We start from the raw sequence: 26,491 nt of genomic DNA on the forward strand, positions 1-26,491 counted from the left end.
TTCTACATTTTATTTTCTTCCTTAGGCCTCACCTTGATACAGAAAAAACCCCAGCAAACCAATTCCAAACAGTAAGTTAAATTAATAATTTTCTAGTGAATGTTGCAGTTTTAGTTGATTCCTCCTACTCAGTTAATTTTAAAGATATCCCTTTCATGCTGTCAGAATCTTTATCAATAAAACTAAATATGTCTTTTTAAATGAGTCTCATCTTATATTCTTTAAAATACTATCATCTTTAAAAAATATTTTTAAATTTGTTTCTAAGTTTGTATGAAATTTAAAGAGAACTACTATCAAGTAACTTATGTTTCTTTCTTCTTACAACCACAGGTGTGTTGTCTCTTTCAGTTTTCTAAGCAATTCCCTCAAACTGCTAGGAAAATGCCTATGTGTTTTAAAAAGTGTGGGCCACATCTCAAGCAATGCTCAGCTCTTTAACTATATTAACACTGGAAAATATCTGAGGATAACTGCTACAATGGAATGAGCTGCATGGTCAGAAACATAAAGAAGAGGGACTTGGGAGACAGAGAGCTGTCTGAGTAGAGAAAGCAGGTGACGATGAATCAGAGACAGTATCACTGGTATGCCATATAATACCTGGGTACACATACACACACACAGTGCCCATTACACCCGAGTTGTACGTTTTGGTTTACAGACAACACAGGGATTATATGTATTAGAGGAATGATATGGCAATATATGTATAATTATATACAATTACATGTTTTCTGTCTTCATAATTATGTTACATATACATAAACATCTATAGAATATGCATTGCATAGATATATATAAAATATATACACACATATATATGTAATTATACCTATATAATAGTGTACATATTACATTTCTAACCTTGTCATATGTAAACATTTTATTATCCAACTAACAGTCTTATTAAGAAATTATTATGCAAATTAGACCTTTTATAGAAATGTGCAGGAATTTCAAAATAAATTTCTCAAATCTTTAAACATTTAGGGACAATCGCTATTTTCACTAAAGGAAAAAATGTGTCTTACAGTTAATTCATATTTTATTTCAAACAATCCTAGACATTTTTTCTGAAAAACTACCATAAAGTTAGTTAAAATTAAAAAAAAAAAAAAAGAAGAAGAAGAAAAGGGTTTACCTGTAATTTCCTAGATGGGACTAAATACAGAGCTTTCTGCCTCTGAGGAAGGGGTAACATTTAGCCAACACTGGATTAAATGAATTGTTCAGCTGTTCAGTTCAGGAAAAAGTTCACACTTCAAAGACACAATTAGAAATCTGTTTTTTATCAGATAGTAATGTTTCTCTCTCTCTCCTTGCACTGCTCAATATATAAATTGATATATACATATATGTATGTATACAGCATACATGCACACAATCGTATGTATAAACATACATATGTATGATGACATACTAAATGCATAACTACAGAGATGTTTGTTTAAGAGACTTGCGGTTTAGAGGGAAGAACCAGTAAACATTCTACTGAAGGTTAAAATGTGAATTCTCATAATATTCTTTTAATACAGTACACGAACTACAAGATTATTCTGATTCCTTCAATGTTAGACTAAAATGTTTGACAAAAGCTGAAAACGATACTCAAAAAAACCCCAACCTGTAAGAGATTTGGACAAAATATACTGAGAAATATCAACTTCATTTAGAGCTCAATGTAAGGAAAGCCCAACTGGATAAGGAGAAAGGGGAGAGACAAAGATATTTATTATCTTTGGTGAGAGTAAAAGATGGATGCTAACTGAAAGGAAGCAAAATAAGGAGGAAATAAGTCGTTCTAAGACAAATGATGTAAGAAGAGGATGTACTGTATATTATCCTGCAGGAAATGACAAATGTTTCTAAAGCCAAATGAAAAAGTATTTCTGTGAGCAGAAAAATTCTACATTACATCTTCAAGAAAGGAAATGATATATAATACAACATGGTAACACAAAAGAGCTGTCACACATGCGCTCTGAATGATATGTCAAAATACAAGACATAGAAGTGAAAAAATCAGTAAGCAGCAGCCACTATGGCGAACAACAGAGTTCCATCAGTGATGTTTTTAACTGTTATCAGAGAGGGTCAGGAAATTTCTCTGAGTGACCTCTCAGCCACAACTGGGAAAACTATAAACATTGCCGCCCAACAAGAAAGAAAATAAAATAAAGTTATGTTCTCTGAGATTGTTTCAAACCAGAATCAAAGGCTCTCATTTAACAGCTGTGTATAGAATAAATCATTCTCTCTTTTATCTTGTTAAGTGCACTAGAAGATGAGCCAGGCCCTCCAGAGATGAGTAATGATCAGAGCTGGGCGAAAAGCCCTCTGAGCGCTTGTAACATTGTTTCTGATCACACTTCTAGCATTGATTGTAAGAATAGAGATTTTGGCCCTTTGAAGGAGAGTATGTCCACAAGTATTTTTTTCAGAAATCCGTATGGGTTTTGTAATAAAATGTCTTCTACTTATCCTTCCCTTCCTTACATTTTTCCCTCCAGAAACACCTACATAGCTGTGGTAGCTAATTAACAACAGCTTCTCCAGAGTCATGGCATCAACATAGGGGAACTCTGCAGAAGAACCTTGAGTTACATGTACAAAACCAAACTGTCCCATCTGTGGTCAGTAAATCCCATGTGATCTTATTCCTTGTTAGGGTCTTGCATGACCTCAGTTCTCTCACTAATTATGAAAATTTCTCTAAGACATGAAAAAGGTTAACACCAGCAACATGGTGGCAGTGATCACCTCCCGGCTCCTTCCTCCCTAAATTCTTCCTGAATTCCAAGGTTTTGATTTGCCTTCTGCCAGTGAGATTTTGTGTACTTGAAAAATCACTCCTCAGATTACTTGGATTACATAACAGAAACAAAGCTGAATAATTATCAGCTAACTTCATTGACTTGCAACAAATAATTGACAAGCTCTGTGGAAGATGTAGCCTCTGCAGTGACAAAATGATCACTGTTCTATCAAATTAAAATAGATATTTTTTATCAAAGACAGAAATATTATGTAATGTAATAAAATTACTGCTAATATTGGATTTTACTGTGAATGGCTTTTTACTGCTTTTGTTTCTGACATTAGGCGATTAGATGACACTAACATGATTTTCAGGAAAAGTAAGAACAGGAGCCTCTTCAACTATAAAAATACTTGAAGAATATTAGCTGTTTTGTTTTGTTTGGTTTGGTTTGGTTGGTTTGGTTTGATTTTGTTTCATTTGGTTTTAAAGTCATACTTGGTATTTCTTAATTAGGATGTAATTAAAACTTAATGTTTAACTCCATATACAATTTTGCATACCATTTACATCTTATGCAAACACTATGAGGGAATACATATTGACATCTTTTAAAAGATTTACAGTTATAAATTTAAGATACACATTTCTCTCCAAAAGCCTGGAATAACTTATGTAAGTCACTGAAAGAACCGACAGTAAAAACTTCATATCATCCCATGTTATTTATGCTATGAATTTCATAGAAAACAAACCCCACAGAAATATTTTAGAGTGGCTTTTTAATATATTGGTCCTTCTCCTTTGTTTCATTCCTTGACTTGTAGTGACATACTATTTGAAATTATTTATACCTCTACCATACTGAAAATGGTGCTCAATGAATGTTCATGTGAGTGAAGAAGTAGCTGAGTTTGCAAGAGAAAAAAGCAGACACATCTGCACATTCTCACATGGTTGTAGATGCCACATAAATGACAAGTGGGTATGCATTCAGTTTTTTGATGGGTTAATAACCTCCTGTTCTCATTATCATATATGGAGTACTATGAAGGTTTTATTAATGCTTAGGTGATTTAGCTTCAACACCTGAGACTAAAGAAATATGCCAGAACTGTGCCTATATCCTTTTATACTGCATTGCCATGTAATCACTACCTCTATATGCCCCATATTTTTCCATATGTTTTTCTTTACCCTGCCATTCTTTGCCACTCTGTAGATTCTTTGGTAAAAGGCCAATAGCCTTTGCAGTGTGCATGGACACCGGCATTGTAAACTGAATGGAGTCTCTGGATATTAGGGTAGTGCAAATAGTAATAGATTAAATATCCTCTTCATAAAGTAGAGATGTATTTTTACAGTAATTAACATTGATTCTTGTAATTTAGTCTTTCTTAAAGATATTTGCCTTGTTCCAGTGGAGGCTGACTTTCTCTGTTTGCCTTGAAGTAAAAAGCCACTGCTGAATCTCTCAGTACAATACGCCATTATTTTATTAAAACTAATCATTCAGTGCAAATTCTGTACCCACGGTGCTGTTTGTGATCTCAGTAGTGGATTCTTTGATCTTCCTCAGAGTCGCAGATGGTATGACACACTTCACTCGTAAGAGAGAAGTAGCAATACGTTTACTGTTATAAACCAGCAGTTTAACAAAGTTTGATAGTAAATGTGACAGAGCTCTAACAAGATGCCAGGGTTCACTTGATATTCACTGCACAGAAGACAGGGTCAGACAAAACTGTCAGGGAGACCCTTCTGTTGTGTCATGAGGTTCAGAGTGGACCCCCTTGAGTTCTAAACTCCTCAGAGAGGAGCCTGGGGGCAGCTGGATCCAGACTTAGTACCAGACTTGTTTAACAGTTTGCCTAAAGGATTATACTTGCACAATCAATCCTTGGTATCACTTAGCTAAGATTTCAAAGTTTCAGCACACTTATTCCCAATCCACTTACCAAGTATCTGATGTGATAAGGATTCTCTCAACCTTGAGGAATAACCTTGAGAGGTGTCCCTACTCAAGGGGAGATCCTGGCATGCAGCTTGCTGCCATGCAGGGGATCTCAATAGGCCCTGGTCTGTCCACTGTTTATGGAGTAAGATAATTGACTTGTAGTCATATTTACATACCGACTACAGGTATTAGTTTCTTCCAAACTTGGCTTGAGTAGGACATTGGCAAGCACTATGGTTAGATGGGTTCATTGTTCAAATTAGCCTTTGGCTATTATATTGTTATCTGTCTCCCCTGAATCCACTTTCAGGCGGATGGAGCCACAAACATCCATTTCTGACGGTCTGAGAAAATATAGTCAATGTCTCAAACATTCGTTAAAGAACTTTGGTGGAGAAAATGGCCTCTGTAAAAACGCTGGAGTGTTGTGAACAGGACAATGTGGCCGGAGGAGAGGGCCCCATGGAGGGTGGGACCGCGCTTCTCCAAAGCCCCAATTCCTTATCTTAAGTGACCAGGAGAAGGAGCACAGCATATGCACCTGGAGGAGGAGGCCCCACGGAAGTTAGGAGTGTTCTTCTATCTTAAGCGGTCATGCCAGCAGGGAAAGAGAGGCAACTCCTCAATGAACCCCCCTGCAAAGCTCACCGACTGTTTCCAGAGAATCCTGGGAACGTGAACTGCACATGTCGAGACCATCAACTAACACACTATAAAAGAAGGCAGAAAGAATTCTTAGTGCACGCCCTCCAGAACTGGATCTCTACGCTGGCTGGACCCAGGACTGGTGAAACCCTTTTCTTCTCTCTTTTTTTCTTTCTTTCTCCCTTTCTCTCTCTCTCCCTCTTTTCCTTCTCTCTTTTCCACAGTCCCTACACCTCATCCTGTTAAACATAAACCGTTGACCAAGTCTGAGACTAGGAGTGGATCTAGCCACCCCTGAGCTCCTCTTTGAGAAGGAGTCCAGAAAGCAAGGGGGTCTGCTCTGAACCTCATGACTCAACGGAAGGGCTCTCCTTCTGATACATTTCATGTTCTTTTTTCCATTTCTTTTTCTACACCTCCCTTCTTTTCTCAAACAGCAGCTTAATGACGTGTTGCAAGGTTCATATTGATAAGTTCACGTGTACTTGGGCAAGGTTATCTAGGTTGAATGAATGTTGATTGTTGTTTGAACTCCCCTGGTGTCATTTCATGTTAATTCTGACAAAGGAAATCCACGAACCTGAGTCGCTCCAACTTTGGGATGTGACACCATTATGATCAGCATTCATTAGTGGTTATTGCTTGATCAGGATTACAGGAAATACAGGTCCAGTTGGGGGGTGGGAGGGAGCACACCACCACACTTAGCAATGACTGGAGCCTCAATTTCCTCACTGGTGGGTTCAAGAATATGTGCAGGGACTGGTTGTGCTGGTTCTTACGTGAGACTAGGTGTCCTGATTTCAGCTGGGATAGAGTTAACTGTCTGCCTAGTACCTGGTACTGTGCCTATGTTTTGAGCTCAGTATGAGAAGAATGTTGATAACACTGATGTTTTCAGTTGTTGCTAAGTAGTGTTTATTCTAAAGTCAAGGATTTTTCAGCTTCTCATGCCCAGCCAGCAAGAAAGCTGGAGGGACATAAGAATTTGGCACAGGACACAGCCAGGGCACCTGACCCAAACTGGCCAACGGGGTATTCCATACCATGGGACGTCCCATCTAGTATAGGAACTGGGAAGTGGGGGCAGGGAATCGCCGCTCGGGGACCGGCTGGGTGTCGGTCGGCGGGTGGTGAGCAATTGCCCTGCACATCATTTGTACATTCCAATCCTTTCATTATTGCTGTTGTCATTTTATTAGTGTTATCATTATCATTGTTAGTTTCTTCTTTTCTGTTCTATTAAACCCTTCTTATCTCAACCCATGAGTTTTGCTTCTTTTCCCGATTTTCTCCCCCATCCCACTGGGTGGGGGGGAGTGAGTGAGCAGCTGCATGGTGCTTAGCTTCTGGCTGGGGTTAAACAATGACACTAGGTTAGTCCTTGATAGCACCATTTCAGGAATACAAAAATATGATTTGTGGTGCTCTAAACAGAAAGTAACTTGTGTCAGGACCAGTATCCTGTATGGTGCCTGGGAGATGGAAGGTTTTTGGTGTTGCAGTTAATTTAATAATCTCCAATAATGTCCTCATATTTATAAATCTACTTGCAGTAGGAAGTACTTCACTTCAGAAGCAGTGGACCCGGTTCATCTTTCACTGTGTTTAGAAACATCTCAGTTTTTATTCATTCCTTCTTAGGACCATTGCTGTTCTCCAGTATTCTCAATGTATTTAGAAGTAATTATTTGTCTTTTTTTTCCTTCTTCTTTTTTTTTTTCTTTTTTTTTTCTTTTTTTTTTTTCCTTTCCTTGGAAGGGAGCTGTCCAAGTAAATAATGGCAGAAATTGTTAAATATATTTCTACATTATTTAATTATTGAAGCAGGGAAATTCATTAGAAAGATGTTACATTTCTGTCATTTAATCTCATGTTTTTTAAGAGTGTAACAGTTTGAAACTTGTCCTCTCCCAAGAAAGAGACATGGAAAAAGCTGAAAGTCTCTTCTGTAGTAGACTTTAGTTTCTTTCTTTTCTTTTTTGGGAAATGTCAAACTCCTGTAAAAGCAAATCTTGTGGGCATGGGTGGGTTTTTTTGGGTTTGTTTGGGTTTTTTTTGCATAGCTTTGGAAATGAAGGTCATTCTTTCATCTGCTTTAAGTCTATTTGAAGCTCTCATTTTTTCTAAATTAATATTCTTTGTATTAACAGGTTTAATATAATTTTTTTTCTCATTTATCACTGAGAAGCATAAATCTCATGAACAATGTTAACTTTTAAGGAAGAAAAAATAAAACAGGAAATCTGTAATGAAGCCTCAAAGTAACTACAGTATCAGACAAGGGAATGTTCTGCAAACCCATTATACTGAAGAAGCAGAAAGCATAACTTTAACTGGATGGCTTGATTGCAATTTTATTCAACTGCTTTCTTTATAGGCAGAATACGGTTCTGATATTTCGAAGTGTCTGCAAAAAGTCATTAGAAAATTATGAGTTTGGTTACTCAATATAGGATAATGAATATTGTGGCTCATAAAATCATGGGAAATGCAGCTAAAAAAAATCTGTAAAAGTTGTGCAATTATGCAGATTTCTGCAGCAAGGAGCAAGTAATTTTATGGTTGTGCTATGCATATATTTTGCTATGCAAATGATTAGTGCCATGCAAATATTGACCTTTTTGGTTTTCTGGTCTAACTGAACAGATGGAAATATAATTGTCTTAGGTCGATGTAAAAAGAATTACTTTAGCTCTTTTTTTTTTTTCTTCTTTTTTTTTTTTTTCTTCCTTTTTTTTTTTTCCTAAGAAATATCTATTTGGGTCAAAAAACAATTTACACCTTTATAAACTTTCACATATTGGGAGTTATTTCAAAATAAACTGACATTTTGAGAATGTTAAAGGAAATATTTTTATTTTTAGAAGGATTGTTGAACATATCAACTTAACAAAGTTGACAAGGGTTCATGAATTGTTATAGCCAACTCAGATATGAAATTTTTGTTTCTCCAGATTTTTTTTGCCAATTGTACTGATTGTAAATATTTCTCTGTACATCAGTAGAAGAAATTAAAGATTATTAAGTCATTAATGCTCACTAATTGATGTTAAACAACTGTTGCAGATGAGACTAGTGTTTGAGCCAGGATTATGTTAATTAACATAAAGAGAAGGAAAAAGTCTGCTACTAATGGAATATTACTTGTCCTCATTAGGATGAGCAAAATAGTACTTTGATTTGTTCTCATATATACTGTTGTAAGATTAATTCTTTTAACCACTGACAAAGTTATTACAACAAGCAGGACATAAAGTAGTGAGTTAATCAACAGTCTGCATTCTTTGGAGTGGACCCTCCATCTGTGCAGAGGTGTTGGTTTTGGCTTCTGAGAGCTGGGAGTTCTGGAAGGTTTGTAGAGATAAAAGCAATGTTAAAATGTCATATGGAACCAGTGACAGAGAAGTTAAAGTAACAGTTGATGTTTGGTTATAAATAAATAAATAAAGACATACTTTGATATGGTAGACAATGGTGGACTTAACCTCCTTGCGGGTCTGAAGTTTCAGCAGCAGGAGGATCACATCTCATGATCATTGTTGTTCAGGATTAAAACAGAAATCTAACCTGTTAGAAATAAAAGTAAAGTACTTCCTGTCAGCACCTTATCCACGACTGATGTGATAGTGAAATTTGTCTCTTACGATTCAGCAATAAAATCTGAAAGACTTTACTGAAGTCATTTAAGAAATATCTCAGTTTGCTCAGCCAAAATGTACAATCCATTGCCTACACATAAATATCCTTGTGTGTCATGGTTTAACCCCAGCCAGAAGCTAAGCACCATGCAGCTGCTCACTCACTCCCCCCCACCCAGTGGGATGGGGGAGAAAATCGGGAAAAGAAGCAAAACTCATGGGTTGAGATAAGAAGGGTTTAATAGAACAGAAAAGAAGAAACTAACAATGATAATGATAACACTAATAAAATGACAACAGCAATAATGAAAGGATTGGAATGTACAAATGATGTGCAGGGCAATTGCTCACCACCCGCCGACCGACACCCAGCCGGTCCCCGAGCGGCGATTCCCTGCCCCCACTTCCCAGTTCCTATACTAGATGGGACGTCCCATGGTATGGAATACCCCGTTGGCCAGTTTGGGTCAGGTGCCCTGGCTGTGTCCTGTGCCAAATTCTTATGTCCCTCCAGCTTTCTTGCTGGCTGGGCATGAGAAGCTGAAAAATCCTTGACTTTAGAATAAACACTACTTAGCAACAACTGAAAACATCAGTGTTATCAACATTCTTCTCATACTGAGCTCAAAACATAGGCACAGTACCAGGTACTAGGCAGACAGTTAACTCTATCCCAGCTGAAACCAGGACAGTATGGTATTCAATACCCAACAGGACTGACAGAAGAGGCAGGTCTTGCGGAAAATCTTTGTTTTCTCAGCCACCTGCTTGAGGCCAGACAGCACTGTAAGACGTGTCAATGAGCATTAAATGCAGTTCAGGTGGTGTTTCGGATTGGGTAATTGAACTGCCTCCAAGAGTTTTTTCTCTACTCTTTCTACTATGTTGACATAACTGTTGATTTTGCTGGGTTTTTTAGGCTTAAATGATTCATACAAAGTGTAACTGACATAATGTAAAATGAGCATCATCTAACTTTATGGGCTAAATGGTCAAAGCAGTGCATGGGAAATTACACTCACCAATGCTGTAAACAATAATGCTGTCAGACAGGAAACTCATTCTTTCTGCTTTAAAGATAGTCTTTTATGATTGTTTTTAACGCAGTTGTGCAATCTTTCCAAACTAAATGGCGACATTTTAAAACAGTGCATAAATAATTCCAGAAATAAGAAAGGATGTTAGATGTTTTATTTAAATTAGGTTTGATAACAATTAAAAAAAGAAAAAAAAAAATCACAATATAATAATAGCTATAAGAAGGAGAAGGACCTTTTATCCCTGGTCTTGTTAGTACTGGTGTTTCTTCTTATTAACTTAGTTACAAAGTCATTGAATAATTTATGTTAGAAGTGACCTATGAAGGGAAAATCCCTTGCTGAAATAAGGGCCAACTGGGATAGAAGTTGTGCGGAGTTGTGTACTGTCGGCTTTGAGTATCATCCAGGATGACAGTCCTCTGGGCACTTGCTCCAGCATTTCATTATCCTCATTGTGAAAATTTGTTTTCTAACATCTGATCAGAATTTCTCCCACTGTAAATTTTGTCTGTTGCCTCTTTCCCTATCACTGTACACCTTAGAAGTGTTTGAGTCTGTTTCCTGTCTGCTCTACTAGGTACCTGGATACAGCAAAAAGATCCTTCCTTAACCTTCTCTTCTTAAGACTGAATAAATCAATTTTCTCAGACTCTTCTCATACACCATGTGCTTGAGCCCTGTAATTACCTTCATAGTCCCTCACTGGACTTGTCACTGTATGTCAGTGTCTTTTTTGTACCGGGGAGCTCAGACATAGTCCATGATCTTTGGCTAAAAGAAGTCCCACATTAAATGTTTGAGATCTTCCTCTGCTACTAGAATTGGGAGTGGAGTCGACAGAAGAGAAGAAATCTATCATTAAATTATTAAACCATTACATATACATATATGAAAGCAAATACCTATATATGTGTATATGTATGCATGTATAATTATGATTATATATATATCTATCTAATAGAGGTTTTGGCAGTGTATTGCTTTTATATAAATGTATATATTTTATTTAAAATATTTCTTTTCAATTGATAGAATAATTTTAATCATTGCAATTGAAATAGTTTCTGAAAACTCATAGGGAGACTGAATTACAGGTGTAAACCACAATGTTTTTAAAGAAACGAACAGACGATATTTAACAAAGCCCATTTAACCCAAAGCTTTTTTTTGAATGTATTAGCCATTTGGAGCAGAAGACAGCATTTCTTAATCTTGCATTACTATGCACAAGAATTGCACTGTGATTACTTTTTGATTGAAGGCAATAAAAGACTTAATTTTGTCCATGACACTATCTCTATTCTATGCAGTGGCTCATGTTGCTCATGGCTATGGGAAGAGGGCAAAAAAGAGTGATGATCTGTGTATTAGTGGTAGACAAATAAGTAGTTTTTCCAGCTAGACCAATTTAAAATAAATACATAAAGTCATTTCAAATCTGATTATTTTTTGGAAGAAAGGAGACAAGAGAAGGCTGACTTACTACGTTTACTTTTTAAGCTTATATGATTACAAGGGAAAAATTTTGCTGTTGAAACTTTAGAAGTTTGAAATCAGTTGTTTCATTTTCTTTAATATTTTCCCATGTTCTGATGTTTCACTGAAACCGTTAGTTTATGAGTTCTCACTGAGTTCTTGTGTATTTAAATCTGCACTCTTTCATATGGTATTAGAAAACCATAAAGCAGCAATGACAACCACAATATACCAATTTAATGAGCACTTTTATGGAATAGGAAAATTTTGGAATGATCATACAACTTGAATAATTTTCTCCCAATTGCATTTTCTACGGTGTTTTAAGGAAGTATCCTTCAGGATAATACCACACAAATTGGCCAAATTCAGATTTCTATTCAGAAGGATCTTCTTTTGTGCCTAAAAGTTTCTTCAAGAGAAATTTATTTCCCTTTCAATAAGTTGGTGGGGTTTTTTGTTTGTTTGTTTGTTTTTTTTTCCCTATGTGAAAATAGACTAATTCAGCCCCTTCTTCAAATCATTTAACTTCTGCAGATGCTTTCATTAGACCCATCATAATGAAGATTTGTAAAAAGTGAATGTAATGAATATTTGGTGGAAATTTCAGTCTGCTTTATAGAGAAATTGAAAATTCTCTAAAAATAATCCTGAAAGAATTGTTTGCTACAGTCATTTGAACCCCCTGACTGAAGCCTTGAAAGGAACAAAAGGACAATTTGGGAAAAGAAGTCATCAGATATATGAAAAATTGTGAGTTAATACTGACTGACATTTTGGGTTTTTCTGAAGACCACTTTGCTCAAAGCAACCCAAAGAATTAACAAGTTTTATTTATCTAACATCAACAGGGAATGAAGTGGGGCTTAGATTATTTTTTGGAGATCGTATAAAATACATTTGCTGTCTTGCCAGCAATGAGTTGAGAACAACTTATAGCTCACAAAGACCTGGTTAATCAGTAATATCGAGAAAGCAATTCCCCTCACTGATGCTTTTGACTGACATTAGATTTTTCTGGGACAAATGCACTAGAACACTACATTTCATAACTCACATTATGCAAGATACAGAACCATCCCTTTTGAAAACACTATAGCATTACACAAATGTTCAGTTTTGTCATGAATCTGAGAATTATTTTTTATTTCTTTTACTTTGCCAGATTATATATTTTGAAATGGGAGGTGGTGGTCTGTGTGTTTTCTTGTTGTTTGTACAAGGTAAGATATGTCTGAGAGAAGAGAAATCAGTACGGGTGTTTAAATTTAGTGTTGTTATACAGAAAGAAAGTCTTCTCCTTTGTGATATATTAGCTTTCATGTAAAAGATTGTTGTTAATAGGACCAGACTCTGAAATGTGTATTGCGCATTTATCGCGATATGTTCTGCCCTAGTCAGAGCCCTTCTACAGGTTGTTTGTATCAAAGACAAAAGCCCTACACCAAAGTTTCTGACAGAGTAATTGTTATTATGTTATTCTAACAGAACAATTCTTAATGAATCTAAGTAGCTCGATCAAGTTTCTCTATGGTAGAAAAATACCTTTAGCTTCCAGGTCAAACATATTTTTGTTAGCCAGAACATATTTTACCACAGAAAAGATAAAAATAGAGCTTATTTTGGAACCCAGATCTCTCTCTTGTGAGATTTATAAGTAATGCAGTTTGCCTGTCTATTTGTTAAACAGCACATGAATCTGTCATGAAATAAAAATATAAGGAAATATGAGTTTAATGCATGATATTTCCCTTTTCATGTGCTGAAAAATAAAGTCAGATAGTTGTGGGAGTTTTTTAATGATTAAAGTCAGAGACTTTCAGAATACATCAGGTGTGAATTATTGTATAAAGAGTAAGTAATATTTCCACTTATTCCCACATACTTTTTTTTTTTTCATGTGGGAGTTTGGGGTAAGGAAAAAGATTCCATGGTGAGAAAGGATGATTTCTTGGTTAATAATACCGGAAAATTTGGATACATCTCTATCTTACCCTTTGAATTCTGTGTAATAGCTGCTCAGCACTTATAGTTTGTTTACCTACTGGTATCTGGTAAGATCTGCACAAATCATGAGCTGAAATAAAAATGAAATTAAAAATTTGGAATCCATATGTTTAATTTAAAAAGTGCTCTACATATCAAACTCTAAGAAATATTGTAAAGATAAGTTCATAACTCAAAATTCAAGTAATAATTAAAACTCTAAAATATATCTGTGCTGAAATCAAAGAAAGTAAATGATATATAAGCTAACTAGCAACTACCTTAAGTAATTTACTAGAAACAGCCAAAATTAACACAGAGATTGGCAAGAGCTAATGTCCTTTTCCAAAAAGCAGTCATTTCTCATTTCAGCTACTATATTAACTTTAATCCCAGGAAAGCTGGTGGGAGAAGTAATAATTTCCTTAGCAGAGTTGCATTTGAATACTGTGCTGTAAATAAACCACGGGGCCATTCACTAAATGTTATGAAGAAAAAGATTCTGAATAGTTGCTCATTTAGTAAGCATCATCCATTCTGTGCACAGAGGCAGTTATTCTCAGGGAAAAAGTAGTGCATGATTATGTAATTAAAGACTACCTTACAGTGCACACACAAAGTGAGCAATTAAAGGTTGTCTTAGCATCTTAGTTCTACCATTCTTAACTTCTCAGCACTTGATGATGAATTTCTAGTAATAATTTTATAGCACAGTTTGTTAATGTTTGTGGAATAATCATATCACAACCTTTTCAATAATTTTACTTTTTTATTTGAAATTTTAAGACGTATCTTTTACTTCATGCAATTTTGCCAATGAATTTAGTGGGCATTTTGCCCAACTGTTGCAATAAGGGACTCTAAAAGAAAAAAAACCAAAAAACAATGAAACAAAAAACACCCAACAGGTACAGTTCCATTGCATGCTATTAAAAAAAAAAAAAAAAACAACTTATGAAATAAATTACAGTCATTTTCTTCTGATTTTATGGAACACAGAACACAATGCTACTGATTTTGAAAACAAAGCAAATAGGTTTGCTGATTACTAATACAACATGAAGAAATTAACCAACTATTCAACTTGATAATCTATTTCCTTTACTTGGCAACAGGGAAGCAATAATATACACTGTTTTGCAGAATATACAGAATTACTTTCTGTTTTTCACATTACAGAAGTGCCTTAGAATTATTTTCTAGAAAATGTGTCCTTTTATGCAAATTGTATAGTCAAGCTGCTGTCTATACAAATGCATGCCACTTAAAAAATATATAGCTGTGTGCTAATAGTCTGTCATGTATAAGCTACTGTGCAAAAAAGGAAACCATCATGAGATAGCATATCACTGATTTGTGATAGACTCCAAATAAGCACTCTGATTTCTGGTCTGGACACAGGTTATCTAAAGGTAAACACAGGCAAGGATTTAAAGAACAGGTTGTGACTTTATTAGCTTAACGTGTCTAGCAATTTAAGTGGGCTTAGTGTGGGGAGACTAAAATTTCTCTTTCTCCAATAGAGACTGAAACAATGACTGCAGGTGGAAATGCAGGTTCATATTCATTTTAGGACTCAGGCATTTTAGAGCTCAGCCACAAACCATAATTAACTAATATGCATCCAAAGCACTAGATGTTAAATCTACATTCCTGTTCTTTAAGAACACTATACCTCCAGGATTCGTGAAGGTGGGAAAATAGTCACTGGTCTCTGATAGATAGGTCCGATAGGAAAATTTCCTTCTTTATTGCACAGAAGGCAGTGAACAAGCAGATCTGCTGTGTCTTTGTGAATAGCCTCCAAACCTTTATTTTCATAAGAAAGCTGAACTTGGCAGTTAGAGCAAGACAATCCAAAAATCTGGACAAAAAGGAAGCAAGAAAGTGAGTGATCATTCAATTCTAGTTTCCCTTCTCATGTTTTTTGGAGAAGAAAAATTCTTGTGAAACTGCAACTTTGCAGGTATGCCCCAATACTTATACCTTGTTCCTTATGTGGTGCTGGTGATCCACAGCCTGATCAAGCGTTCTTAGATTTGTAAATTTCCTGAGAACGCTAAGGAGTTTGTAGATCCCTGTTTAAGCACTGCCTGTGTAGGATATGCACTCCAATGTTAAGTGAGAAGTTTAAGTCACTCTATAAACTCTGTCCATCCTATGTCCCCTTCCTCATCTAACTCTTCTTTGAGTTACTTTCTTATTTTGAAATGCAAACTAGAAAATACCCAGTCACATCACAAAACAAGTGATTTTAATTTTTTTTTTAATTGGCCTGTTTCCTAAAGCAGAGCTTTTTTTGAGGTAGGTATCATAAAACTCAGCTGTTCTTATCAGCTGAATGTCAACTTACAGGCACATTGATATCCTGTAGTCATTGCTTAAACAATAAAGAAATGCACCTATACAGAACAGAAAAGGGAAAATAGTCTAGCACCTTTTTTTCATAACATTTACTATCCTTATTAAAGCAAAAAATTCATAGCAGGTAATTTAATATAATCACAGTTTAAAGTTTTCTTTTCAAGATGTGCTCTTCTGTCAGTTTTCTTTTTGATAGCATGGTGGCTTTAGATAATTTTCATAGGTATTGTTATTATCGAACGGACTTTTAAAGCCTACATTCCCATCACGGACAGTATGCCTCAAATGTCTCTGTTCTACTGTAATTTAAAAGAAGTGTTGAGTAGCACAGCACTTTTATTTAAACAATTTGAAACCAATAATCTGCTGTTGAATTACTGGAAAATTTTGCCAGCTTCTATCTCAATTCAGATTCCTACTTGTTACAGAAAGTGGAAAAAAAAGAGAAATAAATATGTTTGTGCATCTTAATTACAGCTACTTAATAAAAAATCTTTCTTTCCTTCTCATCAAAATTTAAAAGCTTCATGTATGACTTGGAAAATTATGTAAGAGGCTTTAAAAAGGCTGTAAATGTTACTTTTAATATGTGACTATGATTTTTTCCTCAATATTAAAGCTATTCTCCTAAAAAAAAAAAAAAGGTGAAAAATCCAGTGGGAAATCTGCACATATATAGTGGCTGTATCTTGGCAGGAAGCTACATCATGCAAACACTAGAGTAAAGCTTAACTGTAAGTGGATAAAATAATTAACTGTGACTGAGGATTTGCCAAAGATTTTTCTTGAAAAGATTCATAGAGTTTCTAAAATAAAGGAAAGTAAAATGATTTGAATAAGACTGGAAAATGAGCTAATGATTTCTCTCTAGTCTTTGAGTATTCAAAAATTCTTAATAAATGATTAATTTAGTGTTTTTTTAGAAATCAGAAAGCATTGTAGATTTGTACATGTATCCTTGTTTCTTCTCCAAATTCAGTGCAGTTAAATACTTCTCCAGTTAAGAAGTATTCAGTTTTTACTTAATGAGATTAAGTGGAAGTTTTCCAAAGCTGCAAAACAATTAAACACATCATTCCCTCAGTATCCTCACTTAATTCCAGAACTGAAATGACAAATACTAGGCTTTATTTTGTGTTGCAAATTTGTGTTTGAAGGAGTCGTCTTAGGAACACTTTAATTATTATAGTAATACATTAGCTGCATATGTATGGGTGGTGAGTGAATTACTTAACCATGTGCAATAGTATTGTATTTTTGTATATGTAGATCAGATTAGTCCTAAGTTACTATTTCATTCTTTGAGTTCCCATATGCCTTCTGGGTTGAACAAACAGCAGCACCCATTTGTTTATTACCTTTATTAACCTTGCAGATTAGTAGTGGCAAGAGGACAGAAAGTGGCCCACAGTTAAGAAGACTTCAATTCATGAGAACAGGAGTGATCAATAATATTGAACTGTAAGTCTTTTGCCAAACTACAGCATACTCAGCATATTTGGAGGTGAAAAGGACAGCTCATCAATTGATGAATAAATGGAATGAGAAGAATTACCACAGCCATAATGAAAGAGAAAGTAGCTGCTTCCAATATAGTATTTGGTTTAACTTCTCACACTTCCGTTGCAAATATTTTTGTTATTACTTCTGTGCCATCTGGATTGCAACATTTTTTTATCCATCTATCAACAACACTATTAGTAAAAGACATTGCTTTTCTCTTTTTTTTTTTTTTTTTTTTTCCCCGAGGGGGTCTCTGTAGACCACAGAAGTGACATGATGCCTCTTGTAATAGCATCTTTCCCCTTTGCAGGGTTGTGCTGGGTTCAGTTAAAAGTGTAAGGAATTATGTTTCTTGCTGTATGCTTGTGTTGCAGAATGATAAATTTATCTTTTTTTCTTCCAAGTTGCATAGCAGAGTATGATACAATACGTCTACCTCTGTCTACCTATATGTGGGTAAGTACATGTACGTACCTACGTACCTGAGTGCCCCCATAGCAAGATCTGCAAAAGAATGTACCAGTACAGGTGTCTTCTCTGTGCCCGCAGTCTGCATTGTGAAGAATGGCCCTGTCAAGAGTACTGAAAACATCCTCACTGTCTAGATTCTTGTCGAAGATGTTTCGCTGACCTCTCATCAACACCTCACCGCTGAGAGTTGGAAGCTCCAGGACTCTCTTCTGAAGCCCAGTACTGCAAAGCACACTCATAGTTACCTTTTGTGGCATTGTTTTAAGATCCATTTCAGGAGAATGGCATGTTTTAACAAGGTTTCTTTGGTGGAGCTGTGCATAGTTTGATTCAGTGTGCACTTTCACTAGGCACTGCTGGTTAGATTTTACTTCTTAAGCAACATTCCAGATGGATAGAGGTGTATAGTCTGTACTCAAGTAAATACAGTGGAGGTGCACTGTTTTGCCTTCTATCCATCTGCTAAGAAAGTTCTAACTGTATGATGTAAATATGCAGAAAACACTCAAGAAGAATTATTTTATTTATTAATAATTTTCCTCCTTCCCTGAGGAAGAATAAGAGCTAAATCTACCCCCATTCCTGAAATTTGCTCTCCTATACCACCCTCTTTTTTTCATTATTAGTTTTGCATTACTGCTTAAATTCCTTATCATTTTTGTTTTCTGATTTTCTGGATGTTGTACAGGCTTCATTTACTTTCAAATTACGAAAAGTAGCTTCTGTAATGATTTTCCTCATCTATTCTCTTTTTAAAGTGGCTTTGCTGAAGCAGGTCTAGTTGTAGGCAACACTTACTTACTTTTTTTAAATTTGTATTACAATGCTTGCACTTCTTTGCTTGTGAATATATACAAGTTTATAGGTCAACAAAGTAAGCTTTAGAAAGAAGGGGAAAAATACAGGGAAACATTAGGAAAATTGACAGGAGAAGGACAAAATTTGTCAGGTAGACAAATTATAGCCAAATTTAAGAGCATGAGAGAGAAACCAATATCCCAGTATCATGGAGAAATAATTTTATGAAGATTAAAAAGACATAAAATAAAATTTTAAAAGTGGAAGAAATATAGGCCAAAAAGAAAAATGTTTATTTTTAGGTATGTACAACATGCTTGTGATACTTCATTCTTTTTCCAGTGTATTATACTTCTTTAAGTAGCCATTATGTTTCTAGTCAATTAAAATGGAAAGACTAATTGAAAGAGGATGTTCAACAGGTGATTCCTTCAGCCCCTCCAATACAGTAAATTAATTTCAGGCTTAGTCCTCTGAGAGATTGAGCCCTTTCTCAGCTATGGAGAGATGAAGGCACCTTTGGAAAATGGTCTGTAGAGGGTGTTTACAGAGCACTTTGTGTTTTCTTATGTTTGTTTGGTTCTTTTCTCTAAAAAGTAGTAACTGTTTTGTTAAAGTTTGATTTTCCTTATAATACCAAGATAAAAAGAAAGCACTGAGGGCTGTGACAATTTTTTTGGCTACAGTAAGATGTTTATTTCCTCCACTCACCTATTTACAGAAAAGGCAAGCTCTATCATTTACATAGCCTCTAGTCATTATTGATCTCAGTTAGAATATGAAAAAAGGCAAACAAAGAAGCTCACAATTTTAAATCTTTCTCAGAAGCTGGAAGGCTTACTGATTTTCCTGACACTTCTTTTATTCTCAGGGATAGCTTCCTAGACAAAATATTCTGTCATTCATTTTTTATATTAATTATTGAAGAATCACAGAATCTAGATAGAGCACATAAAAATGGATTTTAACTTCCCAAGTAGTCTTTAAGACACCTAAAATATGTGCTTTGAGTCTGTTATGCATCTTTATGTTTAATCCTTACAGCATGTCTTTTGTGATGACTTCTAACTATTACAGTGCTTCTTATTTTACAAGTTTTGATCTGGCCTAGCCTGCACATTAAAAAAAAAAAAAAGTCCTTTCAGTAACCTGTTGAAATTGTTCTAACCATCTCAGTCCATAAGAGGTTTTCAAAATAAATTGTTCAGTGACTTGCCAGCCCTAATTGTATTTTCTCTTTCTCTTCTTAGAGAAAAGGAAGCAAGCAAAAATGCTAATATAACAGTCAATATATCTGAGCTCCTTCTTCCTGTATATTTTTTATGCAAATTGGTTGCTGCGATCTGTAAATGCCTGATTGTTTTTATTCTGGTTTTGTCATAGAAGGAAAATTGGAGAAGCTTTTTTTTAGTGCTAAGTAGTGTATATTATCCAAACCTGCTTTCCAGCAGGCATTAGTATGCCTGTCAAATGCATATTTTTCTAAAACTATTGAGAATAATGAGGTAGGATTATTACTCATACTGTGTATACCTGCACTGAAGGCACTTTATTAACTACAAACATGGATAACATTATGAGTTAGTCAGTTTTCAGGCAAGGGTTTGCAAACATTATTCTCTAAATTTCAGTTGAAAAGACATAATTTTGTATTTAGCTAGTCAGGGTCAATACAACGTGGGTTTAGCTGCCAGGACAAAAGTATGTTTTAACATTATTTGAATAAAACCTTTCTGCAGTATAAAAACAAAAGTGCTGTCTCAAATTGCTGTTAAGACAACACTCCCTGAACAGTTGTTTTTCTTGATAATATCATAACACCAGCTTTTCCTGCAGAGCAGCTGTGAAAGAAGTCAACTTTCATATCAGTTACAATGCATTAAAGTACTCTGGTGAGCCACTTCCAAGCTCAACCACACATTAATATGATTCAGTAACATTGTCAATTTCATTTCACAAAAAAAAAAGCTGAAAACCAGACAGATGTCAAAAAGAAAGAGGCAAGTTGAAGTTACAAGTGGAAGTAACTTGGTCTGTCACTTGGTGAGGTCGGTCACTTCATAAACAGGAACATAGACAAAGCAGAAACATATAATGCCTCCTTCGCCCCTGTCTTTAACACCGATGATGGGCCCTGGGACTCCTGGAACCCTGCATTGGAAGACCGTGACCGGGGGGGGTTGATAAACTCCCAGCCAACTCTGAACTTGTTTGAGACTTGCTGCTCCATCCAGATGCACGTAAGTCTATGGGGCCCAAAGGGATTCATCCCAGGGTACTGAAAGAGCTGGCCAATGTCGTTGCAGGACCTCTGCCTATTATTTTTCAACAGTCTTGGGAATCTGGAGAGGTCCCAGTTGACTGGAGGCTGGCAAATGTCCCAATTTCCAAAAGGGGAAAGAACAAGACCCTAGTATTTACAGGCCTGTCAGTCTCACTTCAGTGTCTGGTAAAATTATGGAGAAGGTTGTTCTGGGAGCTATTGAAAAACACTTGTGAGACATTGCAGTCATTGGTCATAGCCAGCATGGGCTTATGAGGTGAAAATCCTGCTTGACCTACTTAATTTACTTTTAGGACAAGGTCACCCATCTAGTTGACCAAGGGAAGCCAGTAAATGTGGTGGGTTTGGGTTTTATCAAAGCTTTTGATACTGTCTCTCACAGTATGCTTCTGGACAAAACATCCAGCACGCAGCCAGACAAGTCCATAATATGCTGGGGGAACAATTGGCTGATGGGTCAGGCTCAAAGAGTTTTAGTAAATGGGGTTACATCAGGCTGGTGGCTAGTCACTGGTGGGATTCCCCAGGGCTCAGTTTTAGGGCCACTGCTCTTTATAAATGGTCTGGATGCAGGAACTAAATATACATTAAATAAGTTTGCCAATGATAGTAAATGAGGAGGAGCTGTGGAATCCCTTGAGGGTAGATAGGTCTTACAGAGAGATCTGGATAGACTGGAGAACTGGGCAATCACCAGTTGTATGCAATTTAACAAAAGCAAGTGCAGGATTCTCCACTTGGGATGAGGTAATCTTACTTATACATAAAAACTGGAGAATGGAGAGCAGCGCAATGGAAAGAAATCTGGGGGGTTGGGTTGACGGCAAATTGAATATAAGTCAACAGTATGTCGTGGCAGCCAAAAGAGACAGCCATGTCCTGGGATGCATCAAGTACAGCCCAGCTAGCTGGTTGAGGGAGGGGTTTGTCCCACTATACACTGCGGTGGTGTGGACCCACTCCGAGTCCTGTGTGCAGTTTTGGGCACCTTAATATAAGAATGACATCAAACTATTAGAGTGTGTCCAGAGGAGGACAACCAAGATGGTGAAAGGCCTCAAGGGGAAGACTTAAAAGGAGTGGCTGAAGTCACTTGGTTCCTTCAGCTTGTAGAAGAGAAGGCTGAGGGGTGACCTCATGCCAGTCTGCAATTTCCTCAAGGGGGGCAGTGGAGAGGGAGGTGCTGATCTACTTTCTCTCATGACCAGGGATAGAACACGGGGAAATGGAAAGAAGCTGCATCAGGGAAAGTTTAGATTGGACATTAGGAGAAGCTTCTTCACTGAGAGGGTGGTCAGTCACTGAACAGGCTCCCCAGGGACGTAGTCATGACATCAAGCCTGTCAGAGCATCTGGATGATGCTTTTAGTCATATAGTTTAATGTTAGGTAGTCCTGCGAAAAGCAGGGATTTGGGCTCAATGATCCTTATGGGTCCCTTCCAATTTGAGATACTATATGATTCTATGATTCTATGACTTTTTACAATCTGATCAAAAAACTTTATTTTCCTAAGACTTTTCTTCTGTGAAGAAACTACAGAAGCTATTGAGGTAAATTCCATGAGAACAGTATCTAATTATATTGTATAACATAATTCAAAGTAATATAATTATAAATAATGCCGTATAATATAATATTGCTCTATTTATAGGTCTATTTTCATATCTGCACATATACTGTAGGAGTCATGCTCCTTTCACAGACCAAATGACTTAACTGGCAGTAGTTATAAATTATTAATCAATGGCCTTCTGTGTTTGCCTTTTTATTATGCACTATTGGCCTTAAAAGAAATAAGATCAGGCTGTTTGGAAGAATATTCCTGTACGAGTTATTTTCTATTAATTTTTCTTTCATTTTTATATATTTCAATTTACTCAGCTGTTTATAGTGTAGATACTGTACAGAAAAGGTACAGCCTCTTTCTTCAGTAAGCAGGGCATTTTTCTAGACTGGAAAGTAAAGAACAAGCTCTCTCTTCCTTCTTCTGCCTGCAAAATTATGACTATTATTTATAGATAGGGATCTGACATAAGAAGTGAATGTGGATTTGGCAACAGATCTGTTGTGTGGGACAGAACATTTTAATTTCTGACTTGCCCTTATCATGTATATGAGCAAAAAACTTGAAATCTTACTGTTGATTCCTCCACAGAGGTCTCAAGAAATACACTTCTATTTGTTATTCCAAAATGTCTTCTACATCTTTTTTTTCTTATTATGTTTATTTAGGAGGATACAAATAGTATGCAAGATCAGAGGGAAGACTTCATTTAGGTCGCAGATAATATATCTACTCTAATTTGTGCTTTGTTAGTGGGTTAAAGTGTTGAGAATAGGAATACTGAATGGATGTGATCAGTGTTCACTGAAAGAAAAAATACCCATTCCTGCTGGTTGTAGAAATTAAACATCCGTTATACTTTTAAAAACAGAGTACAATATATTAAATTTGTTCAATTTCTCTCAGATAATATTTCCTGTCTTAATAAAAGAAAGTCCAATGTTCAAGGCTATACCCAAGCAGTTTCTTCAGCATGATGGCTTTCATGTGTGCCTACAGGGTACATACACATTTCTTCTTTTAAACATGTTGAAATGTTTTACTTGTGAGAGTTACTACACAAAACAGAATATCTGCTCTTTTTGTATCCTGCTTATCCTTCAGTACTGCCACTATGTTATAACTACAGTTCATAAATAACTGAAATTTTGCTTTGTGCTCCATGACTCAAGCCATCTATCTAACTCGTTTTCAGCAGTAGATAACTGTGTGATCTGACATCAGCAAACACACCCATAGCCTTATTAATATCAATACACTTCACAGCCTAATACTCTGAGACTAAAAGCAGATGGACACATGCTTAAAAGTCCATCAGACAAACTCATTTTCATAAATTCTTAACTGATCACAATGGGTGGTATTCTTTTTGTTGCAATTCACGAACCATATTTTAAAAATCAAAAAGCAATTTGTGAACCACTTGGCAGTAGGAAAACTAATAACAACAAACTAATTTATACTTGCTGTTCTTATAGTAATTAGGACACCACCAATGTTCCTGAATAAAGAGAAAAATATGGTAAACAGTGAGATCTTCTAACCTAGTAGCATAAACTAGAATTTGGTAAAAATAAAATCTGATTAGACAAAGATCATTTAGAAGTATTGTGATGAGGAAAAAGTAATAATTAGAGGTGAATGATACAGGAACTCTCAGTCTTAGAGGTTGCCTAGAGACCAAATAATATTCATATTTTATGGAGGGGAAAAGTCTAAATCTTGAAGCTGTGAAGCTAGCAGAAAGGTAATTGTTCAGAACACAGGATATTTTATGGAAACAACAAAACTCACGAGGCTTTAAGAAAACCAAAAATGAGGATTTACTTGGAATTGTGTGTTGGCAGTACTGTAGTGGCTACCAATGTCATCAGCAATCTGCATAATCATGTTCGGTGCATTAACAAGTTGGCTTGTTACTCATGTAATAGTGGCTGTTATAGATCTTTTACCCCATTTCCCTAATATAAAAAAGGGTTCTTAGTGGGTCAAAAGAATTCAGGCAGCAGATCACTTAGTGAATTTCTTTGTTTTTCTGCTACAAATCTGTCTTTCTTTGGGTATAAATTGCGTTTAAACATAATATTTTTTGGTGGGTTTACCTTAGCCAGCAGCTAGGCAGTGACCATCTGCCCACTCACTCCCCACCACCAGCCAGGTGGAGGAGAGAATTGGAAGAGCAAAAGCAAGAAAAACTCATGGGTCAAGATAAAGACAGTTTAATAAGTGAAAGAAAGAGAAAAGCAAACAAACAAACTAGTGATACAAAGGCAATGCCTCACCATCTCCCACTAAAGGATGCCCAGACAGTCTCTGAGTGACAGCTACTTTGGAACAACTGCCCCCTACCATTTTATTTATTGACCATGATGTTATATGGTATGGAATATCCCTTCGGTTAGCTGGGGTTGGCTGTCTCGTCTCTGTCTCCTCCCAGCCCCTTGCCCACCCCTAGCCTACTCCTGAGGGGGTAGGGGGTGCACAGAGTGAGAAACAGAGAAGGCCTCTATGCTCTGTAGGCACTGCTCAGCTAAAACACCGGTGTGTTATCAACACTGTTTCAGTCAAAGACCTAAACCACAGCACCATATAGGCTGCTGTGAAGAAAATCTACTCCACCTCTGCCAGACCCCATACATACTTGTATTCAGAAATAAAAACAGACTCCAATTTCAGCAACTTCTCCATGTAATTATGTTTGTGCTGAGATATCACTGTAGTACACGGATGCTGTGCTGAGGCTGTAGGCAGAGAGCTAAGGGCTGTTACCATACGGCATCCAGACAAGATGTCCAAATCAGTGCAGTTTTTATAAATCTGACCAACATTAAATATATAAATAAACTTACTTTAGTTTTCTTGACACTTTTATTTCAGTATAAACAAATTGGTTTGGTACAGAAGCAGAGAAATTTAATGACATTTCAGATAGCTTCTAGTAACCTGAACTTCCAGTTGTTGCTCCAAAAGGAACGGATCTCTCAAAGCTCCTGTGTCGCATCTGTCATCCTTGTGAATATGCCTCTGATCTCTGATATACCAAGCATCTAAATACCTGTGGTTCAGCACTGAATCACAGCTGGTATGTGATTTCTTTAATACATCACAAAGAGGGTTGGGGTGGCTGTGTATGTGAAGGAAGAACATGCAAATCTGGGAAATCCTTTCTTAAGAACTTTTGGAATAATATTGATATCTCATTTGGTGAGACAATGTTTGCCCTGCTTTCTGTTTTCTGGGCATTGTCACATAAATCTGGCCATGAACAATCAAACAAATGTTATTTAGCCCTCTTTTAGGATTAGAAAAGCCACATAAACAAACACATATTAAATTAATATAGACACTTACATACATATATACACATATAGATACATATATACAAATACAGATATATATTCATAATGCAAAAAACTTTATTCTATAAGGCATATGAGAAAATCACATGGTTTCTTTTATTTTCTGATTTAGCTATCTATAATTTAGACTATTTATGTTTAATGTTGGAAAAGTTTGTTCACAGCACAGACTTCAACATGTTAGCATTTGGGAAGCTGCAGTGTGATAAGCAGTCAAGATACCTGCTGTAAATATTAAATATACTTCCTATATTATGTGGAAATTCTTCCTATAGGAATCGGTTTGGTATGCTGTCTCAATGACTTACTATAATCACTGAGGGGAGGCACGGTTCTTTACAAACATATTTGCACACCGGTCAAGTAGAGGAACAGTTCATTGGAGACACAGTTGAAAATGTTCATACTTCCTATTTAGCTTAGTTTTTGTATTGCTGTACATTTTTTTGTCTTTACTATGGAACTAGTATCTGTTGATTTTTGCTATGGTACTGTGTTCATTGATTTACTGCAGATTTTAGGGGCTTCAGAGAATAACAGTCTTTGGCTGTAGGCTATGGAGTGATAGTACAGCTGTTCTACAGGTTCTGCAAAAGACCACTTAATTTAAAAACAAAAGTTAGTCACAGAGTGCTGCAGT

The sequence above is a fragment of the Haliaeetus albicilla genome, chromosome Z, assembly GCF_947461875.1.
Source record: "Haliaeetus albicilla chromosome Z, bHalAlb1.1, whole genome shotgun sequence".
NCBI classification, from domain to species: domain Eukaryota; kingdom Metazoa; phylum Chordata; class Aves; order Accipitriformes; family Accipitridae; genus Haliaeetus; species Haliaeetus albicilla.